Source organism: Mus caroli, chromosome 18 (genome assembly GCF_900094665.2).
Source record: "Mus caroli chromosome 18, CAROLI_EIJ_v1.1, whole genome shotgun sequence".
NCBI classification, from domain to species: Eukaryota; Metazoa; Chordata; class Mammalia; order Rodentia; family Muridae; genus Mus; species Mus caroli.
Window position 1 is genome coordinate 16346087 of NC_034587.1, and position 9456 is coordinate 16355542.

A 9456-nucleotide genomic window follows, 5' to 3' on the forward strand; every position below is an offset into this window, starting at 1 on the left:
TGGGAACGAAACACCCAAAGACAAAGTTTGGAGCTGAGACGAAAGGATGGACCATCCAGAGACTGCCCCACCCGGGATCCATCCCATAATCAGCCACCAAACNCAGACACTATTGCATACGCCAGCAAGATTTTGCTGAAAGGACCCTGATATAGCTGTCTCTTGTGAGGCTATGCCAGTGCTTGGCTAACACAGAAGTGGATGCTCACAGTCAGCTATTGGATGGATCACAGGGCCCCCAATGGAGGAGCTAGAGAAAGTACCGAAGGAGCTAAACCCTATAGGTGGAACAACAATATGAACTAACCAGTACCCCCAGAGCTTGTGTCTCTAGATGCATATGTAGCAGAAGATGGCCTAGTCGGCCATCACTGGGAAGAGAGGCCCCTTGGTCTTGCAAACTTTATATGCCTCAGTACAGGGGAAACACCAGGGCCAAGAAGTGGGAGTGGATGGGTAGGGGAGCAAGGGCGGGGGGAGATATAGGGGACTTTCAGGATAGCATTTGAAATGTAAATGAAGAAAATACCTAATAAAAATTGGAAAAAAGACGGGGCTGGTGAGATGGCTCAGTGGGTAAGAGCACCTGACTGCTCTTCTGAAGGTCCAGAGTTCAAATCCCAGCAACCACATGGTGGCTCACAACCATCTGTAACGAGATCTGACTCCCTCTTCTGGTGTGTCTGAAGACAGCTACAGTGTACTTACATATAATAAATAAATAAATAAATAAATTTTAAAAAAATTGGAAAAAAGAAAAATAATCAGAATATTAGTAGTGAGGTTAGAGTCTTGTCCTGACTGTTGTATAATCCAGACTAAAGCTCCATCATAGATGGTAGGAATGACCTTTATGTTCTTATCTATAAATAAAAATTTGGGATAAGCTTCAAAGTTCCTTTGAAGCTTGGTGGCACACACCTGTAATCCTAGCTCTTGGGAGAAAGATGTACAAGGATCAGGAATTTAAGGACATCCTCTGCCACACAGAAAGAGGAAGGTCAGCCTGAGCTACATTGAGACCATGACCTTCCCCTATATCTTTTTTAATTCTGTAAGTGCATCCTATATAATTCCACAAATGAGATGTAAACAGAAATGTAAACAAAATTTTTATAATTTTCATTAAAGCAAACAGGCCATATAAATAAGTATAATATATGTACTGCTGAAAAATGGTTAATGAATTAAAAGTCATAAATAAAAGTGCTTTGGTTTCAAATCAAATGCGCGCACACGCACACGAACACACACACACACACACACACACTTACGTGTTGAGTCTGTATGCAGACTCAGCCCTTACTCAAGTCATGCTTTAACCCCTGCCCTGGCTAGAGCTTTTACAATTTCCTTGTCAATCCACAAGGAGCATGGTGACATGTCTGGAAAGTAGTTGAGAGAGTGCTGAGGTCTGGCAAAGCATAGTGAGCAGGGTGGGTGGGGTGAGCCCTTTTTCATAGTGAGACATCCTGCCTGTCTGATGAGGACGCTGTGACTCACTGTAGTTGGCACACGTTCAACTGAAACACATCTTGCTTTCCTCCCATTGGTCTGTCTGACACATATCATCCTGGGAAAAGATAAAATTCAACAGCTGTAGATGAAGATCTCCCTTCACAGGAGCCTCCTTCTGGAAGCACACCTGTGTTACTAGACCCTCATACTGGTCAGACTGTGTTCAGCTAAGAAAAATGTGTTGTACCTAGTGTCTTTTAATCCACTGGAAATTACTGTAAATAAATTAGAAATCTCTTATCAAACATTTGAAATCTGAATGATCCATAGAAATTCTATACCCCCATTTCTATACTATTTAATATCATTATATAGACATTGGAATCACAATGGAAAGGAAGAGAAATGGCTACGAGCCTTATCTAGGATAAGGAGCTTCACTTCATATAAGTGACCTTAAGTGACCTCTACAAGTAGTCTTTACATTTTGATACATGAGGAAGAACCAGTCACCTGCATGTGACCCAATGGGAAGAACTACATTACTGCACATCCAACATTTTTTATTTACCTTATATCCCACTCACTGTCCCTCCTCCCAGTCATTCCCTCCCACAATTCTTACCCCCTTTTCCCCTCCCATTTTCCTCTGAGAGAGTTGAAGCCCTCACTGGAAAGCCCCCACCCTGTCAATCCTCTCCCACTGAGGCCAGACAATGCAGCACAGCTAGAAGCACCCATCCCACAGACCAGCAACAGTTTTGGGGATAGCCTCTGCTCCAGGACCCACATGAAGACCAAGCTGCACTTCAGCTACATATGTGCAGGAAGGCTTAGGTCCAGCCTGTGTACTCTTAACCTTAGCAATAAGTTGACAATCACGGGAGCAATATAATCATCCTGACAATGTTTCTTCTCACCTTGGATCCTGCTGTACAGATTAATGGTTTCTTGTCATGACTTCAGAACCCAAGGGCCACCAAACCTTCCTTCCCTGGGGTTTTACTCTTCAAATGTAACTAGCTTCCTGGCTCAAATCACTCAGAAATCTGACATCAACATTCAACTTGTATCAAGCAGATAAAACTTGACTTTCTTCCAAGATTCCTGCTGACTTCTAGTGCTCCTTTAACAACAGATGACTTCATTATGAAGTTTGCAAAAAGGTGACAATTCCAGAGCTCCTGTGTCACAGAAACAGGGCACTTTTACCTAATATAAAAATAATCTCTGAGGATATTCAAACCTACCTTTCCACAGGAAACCAATAATTTTGTCCTCAAAACATGCATATTTATATTGCAAAAAAATCAAATTGCAAAAGAAACTTTTAAAAACCTTTCAAAAACAAAACTTTTACACAATATGAAAGCAAAAATGTGTTCCATTTACTTAAACTACAAAATTTGGGTATGATGTGAATATCTATGTGGCGAACCCTGAAGTTAATGCTCATTTTCTAGAGGGGAAAGCAAGCTGTAGTCAAACTGTCATAGACACATGGACGTCTCTTCGAGATGCATTACTGGCAATTGTTTCTGGGCACCCATCCATATGAGATTCTCAACCAGGCCACCCAGGCCCATAGTTCTTCCTTGTCAAGACTTGTCTGTCCCATTAGCCCTCTGTGTTCAGACCAAACCAGTCTTGATTGCAGACGAGGATAATCAGGAATAACTTGATTGGCATTTGCAACTTAGCTGAGGGATGGTAGTTTCATCATAGTTAAGTGTGGGATTTCACCTGCCTGCCTGCCTTCCTAGAGATTGCTATCCATACCCAAACCCCTCGTGTTCATATTATACACTAATGGATTCATTTTTAAAACATGAATGCAGTCTGTGAGTTTTGAGTTGAGTTGGCGGCTCCACTGACAATATCTTTGACCTATGATTTAGCAGAGAACCATCTCTCTGCTGAATCTAGTAAAGACACCTCCCAGGATAAGGTTGGCCACAGTTAAAATGCAAAATAGAAAGCAAGAAAAGCTAGTGTTGACACAATTACATTTGTCACTCTCACTATTGAAGAACTGCCTTGGCATTTACCCTATAGGGATGATGAGTGTTAGAAGTGAGCAGTAAGCAGCAGCTATCAAGGGGATACAACAAAGAGGGACGGGGACAGACAGATACATACAAACACACTCAAACACATTTTAAACATTTTAAATGAAAATTGAAAAAGGACATGTGAATTTTATATCATTTACATTGCAGAGCTGTTTTGTTGCTGGTCTTGTTTTGAGTTTGCAGAGTTCTCCAGTTGGTGAATATCTTGATTATTAGTTACCTCCCTGCACTGTATCCACCTAGGTCAGTCATATGTGTATTTTTAAACATCAAAAGCCTTAAGACAGCAATGCCTGGCTTCTCCCACTAAATGGCAAGGCTAAGGGACCCAGGGATCAATCTTGAGTCTATTTTAAGGGGTTGCATTGCAATTAGGGAAATGCATATGTGTGTTTACTTAATTTTAACTGAAAAATAAAAGCTGCACTTACTGCATGCTACATGATGATTCATAAAACTATGTGTTGTAGAATGGCCAAGTCATGTTATTTAAAATAAATAACCTCATGTCCTTAATATTTGGGGTGAAGCAAAGATAAGGTCTTCAAAATCAATTCTCTTAAAAATTTGGAAATATCCAATACGTTATTTTTCTTAGTATTGAATGTGCTGTAAAACAAGTCCTTTGAAATTCTTCATCCCAATGGAAATTGTGTATACTTTAACTAGCATTCCCCAAGCCCCCTGCCCCCTCCTGCCAAGCCCAGGCCCTGGTGACTAGCACATTGCTGTTTCTGAGAAATTTTCTTACACTAAGAGAGTAATGCATGCAGTCCTTGCTCTTCTGTTTCCTGAATCATTGCACACATTTATTTTTGCTTCATTTCATCTGAAAAGAAGAATCAAAGGTGAAAATTATGGGAAGAGAGAATACATACAGTCTTTTGTTTGTTTGTTTTTGTTTTTGTTTTTTTTGTTTGGTTTTTTTTGTTTTTGTTTGTTTGGGTTTTTTTGTTTTGTTCTGTTTTTTGTTTTTTTGAGACAGGGTTTCTCTGTGTAGCTCTGGCTGTCCTGGAACTCACTTTGTAGATCAGGCTGGCCTCGAACTCATAAATCTGCCTGCCTCTTCCTCTGCCTCTGCCTCCCAAGTGCTGGGATTAAAGGTGTGTGCCACCATGCCTGGCTGAGAATACAGTCTTGAAATAACTGATCAATGTCAGTGTCCCTCAAATGAAAATGTGCTTCTGGGGACTGGAGTGGTGGCTCAGCAATTAAGAATACTTGCTCTTGCAGAGGATCTGGGTTTGATTCCCGACACCCACATGGCAATTATCTCTAACTCTTAGTTCCAGGGGATTTCACACCCTCTTCTGACCAATGAAGGCATCAGGCACACACGCACACATGCACACATGCACATATGTACACAGGTGAACACTCAGGTACATGAAAATAAGATGAAACATCTAAAAAGCATTTTTTTAAGAAAATGCACTTCCAACTTTATCTCTTTAGCCTTCAGCTAATGTTCATTTCCAGAGGGAAAAGCAGAAACCAACTAACACTTGTGAATCAAGGGCCAAGGTACTTTAAAATCATACATTAAATAATTTACTAATGTGATTTCAGTTGTGAATCAAAGATTATTTCTCTATTTAAAACATGTATGTTAAATGTAATAGTATTCAATTATTAATAAATTGAGAAAATATGTGAGCTGGGCAGTGGTTTTACATGCCTTTAATCCCAGCACTTGGGAGGCAGAGACAGGCAGATCTCTGAGTTTGAGGACAGCCTGATCTACAGAGTGAGTTCTAGGACAGCCAAGGCTACACAGAGAAACCCTGTCTCAAAATAAAATAAAATAAAATAAAATAAAATAAAATAAAATAAAATAAAATAAAATAAAATAAAATAAAAACAAAAATATGGTTAAGATAGTTAGTTCCCTGTGTGGATAAGATGTGATTTGGTTGCTTCCTGTTCCTGCTGCCAGATCCCCTCCACCACTATGGACTCCACCTCTATCAATAGCCAATATAAGCCCTTTCCTTCCATACACACACACACACAAACAACACATACACACACACACAGTGATTTACAGTTTTCTATGGTTAAATTCTGAGTTAACAGTTCATATGTATTATGACATTTAATCTTCAGAAGACTCAGTAGACCCAGTAATTCTAATTTCCTATGAGGAACATGACATACAATACTCGTCCAAGCCCAGATTTCTGCTCTCAGATCCTTCTGACACCTCCTGACACTGTCATTCCTCCTGCAGAAAGACATTCCTTATTTGGGAAAGGCAGATAGCCTCCTGCTTAGAAGGGTCAGGAGAGCTCAGGGGGGCAGATTTCTGCAGACATGAGTCTCTATCCTTGGGATATGACGTCAGAAGTGCTGCTTGGGCTATATTACCACACAGACTCCTTCGTGTCTACACTGGCTGCTTCACCACCGGACTTGCCAGTGTCCTTTCTTGTGAAATGAAAAGCAAGCAAAGAAACAACCATACAAATTCGTTGAGCATAGTCCCTCAATATGTGTATACTGGGTTCCTCATGTCACATGTCAATTAAACAAGTCATAAGTAAACCAGGCACTGGGCCTCCACATTGTGGATGTATTTCAAATATATAGGCCAAACAGAGAGTTCATTTAACTTATACTTAAGAGCTATACATAGTCTCTTTCTTCAAAGTAATTCCCTTCATTTCTTAAGTTGTTTTGCTTTTAAAAAAGAAGTCCCCAATGAAGCTGTTCACTTCCAGAATGTTACTCTCATAAGCTGGGAACAGGAGCCATCTACTGCCACATTCGATATTGCTCACAATTCATGAGTTCACAAACACTCAGAACCTGCAAAAATAATTATCACTCCAAAATGAGAAATATAGGAATGATTATATACATGTTCTTAATGTTAGAACTAATTACAATTTGCTAGAAAGCTCTGCTCATAAATTCCATCTCTTCCTGAGACATTGACTTCACAAATAGCAAAGTACACTTAAGGGTATCTTCACTCATTCAACAAGTATTTATGGAGAGTCCGCTCTGCTGCGTGGGAGTCCTGGGTTCAGCCCTGGGGATTTGATGGCAATAGGAGAACTACAGTCCCTGCCCTCAGGAGCATAAGGTGAGCTGTCTTGGGTAAACATGCATAGGGTATGAGAAAGGCCTTGGAACAGAAGAACTCATTGGAGGAATGCATTAGGGACCTCAGAACCCCACTTTGCATTGTGGTGGGTGGGGAAAGTAGGTTGGATTTGATGGCAACAGGAAAGGATGAGGATGGAGTAGACTGAGAAGATGGAGAGGGGTTCCAAAGCAGAAAGGAGCAGAAGTGAAGGGCTATAGAAGAGAGGGGTGGTGATGCAGGTAAGAAACCACGAAAGGCTCTGTCTGCCTTGATTGTGGAGTTTATGGTGGAAACAGAACTGAGGAAGAGGAGAGCTGCACAGCGCTCATATTTCCACACTGAGCTAGATCCTAAGAGCAATGAGACCTCATCTAACAGAGCCGAGGAAGACATTTAAAAGACACTGGTGGGGTTTCCTTTCAGTATGTCTGGCTCATGTTGTTGTGCACAAAGATCACAGTCAAGAATTGTGAAACTGTGTTACGAAAGGAAAACAAACAAACAAACACCAAAAGCCATATTTTGAATAAGTTCCCTGGTTTATATTGGATTACATTCGCAGCTATCCTGGGCAGAGGGCTGAATACTGTGCGGGTTCATAGAACTTCGACGCATCTTTCTGCTCTGAATATCTCTTCTCTCTCCCTCTCTCCCTCTCTCACTCTCTCCCCCTCTCCTTCTCCCTCTCCCCCTCCCTCCTCCCTCTCCCCCCTCCCCCTCCCCCCCNCTGTGTCTCTCTCTGTCTCTCTCTATCTCTCTATCTGTCTCTTTCTGTCTCTCTCTCTTTTTCGGTTTCTTTCTCCTCCCTCTCCCCCCTCCCCCTCCCCCCCTCTCTCTGTCGTGGTCACCACATAAGCTTCCTCAACTGTCGCTTATATTTTTCCATCCCATGCCTTTCTGCTGCTAAGGTCCTCAGTACAGGAGAATGTTTTGAGGGGACTTCACAGATATTCCAGAATATCTATAAATTTCTCTCAAGCCAAAGTGAGTATCTCTGTTTAGACTTAGACCATATTTCATGCTGCTTGCCTTGATCATTTTTAAACTTTATGTAGTTTTTATATGTTCTGCACCCCATCAACATGTGGCTTGTATCAGATACGTCATATTTTTTTAAAAAAATAGCATCATTTCTTAGAGATAAATTATGTGAGCATTAGACAGAAAATGTAAAATGTCAGTCTGACACAGCTGCACTGTGTCCCTGTGGCTACATAGACAGGACACCAGGTATGGTATTGGGCAAACAATATCAGCACGACTGCCTATAACCTCATAATCCTAGTGAGCAATCAATTTTCTGTAACCTCTTTTACTTCCTCTATGAAGGCACAATAATGATGCTACCTCAACTGCTTTGCAAGGAGAGAGAATGCTGGGAAGCAAACTACTAGTATAGCAGTTCAAAAGAAATAGTAGCTGTAGATTATATTTATTATTATTATTATTTACAATATTTGCTACCTTATACACTGCAGCTAGTTCCCATGCTACCTCTTTGGTGGAGAGCAAGCTAAGATCTGAAGATCCTAAAGCTCCACAGCCAAGAGATAGGGCTGGGACTTGAACCTATCTCTTCTTCACCCCAAGGCCATGCATGCAGCAACCTACCTCAGTTCCCTTCCTACCAAACACAGCAAGTGGTAGGCTCCAAATGTATTCCTACCAAAGCAAACATTTTAGATCAGAAAAAATCTAAACCTACATTTAACATATGTATGGCACATTCCATGTCATTAACTGCACATCTCTGTAATATAATTAATTCCAGAAACAATGCTGTCCTGCCCAGATGGTTTCGGTGATGTGTAATGCTGCTTGTACTTGCTCAAGTGAAACAGATGTTACTTTGTATGCCACGCACCCCTGGAGCAGCGTGGGGGCTGTCCAGCTGTCTTCAGGAATGAGTAACTGGGTGACTAAAATCAACACTGTAAGGAAGCAGGGGAGGGGGCTTTTAATTGAGCAACTATGTAAAGACACATGCTGCTTCCACCGACTGCAATGATTTATTGGCTGAGCTCCACCTAACCCCGCCCAGCAATTTCCCATTTGTCCCTTTACAGTCCTGCCCGGCCCACATCCCTACCCTCTGGCCACCTGCCCTTCCCAGGATCCACCCTCTTTCTAAGGTGAAAGATCTCTTCAGCTCACAGCTCACAGGCCACACCCTGTCTACTGTACTGGCTTGCTCAGCAGCCTGAGCTCCCCTGCCCTGTGTCTTTAAGGAGTTCCTCCTTCACCTCTCTTCTCTGGCTCCTCTACCTTAACTCCCACCCATCTCCTCATCCTAGCAGCAAACATTCCTCTTTGCGTTCTATATCTGTGTCTCCTGTCAGAATTACTTTTAAGTGAGCAGAACAGGTAAAAGAAGCAGGTGTTCAAAACCCTTTCTCAAACACAGGTTCCCTGTAGATAATCTCCTAGGAATGGCCTGTTAGACTCTCAGTCAGTCAGGCCAGCTCCCCGAGGCACAAGACAACGCCCCATGTAAATATCCCATGATGCCTATCCTATTGTGGGTCATTATTAATCATTGATGGGTAATTAGAATAGGCCTTTCTTTACAGTGGTCATAAGAATTTGGATTTCCATTCATGGGCCTGGAAGGAAGCCTGTGTAGCAGGTGCCTCCCATGCATTAGCTCTCAGTCCCCATCACAACCCTCTTTGTGGTTACGTGTGCTGGCCTCTGTGTGTGAACACACTAAGTAATGCAGGAAGACTTTAAAGCATTTGCTTGCTGTCATATGGACTTAGGTTTTGAATGCAAGCTCTTTACATGTAAAGCTTGTCTGTGCATCCTGATGCTACAAACTGCTACCCACTCCACCAC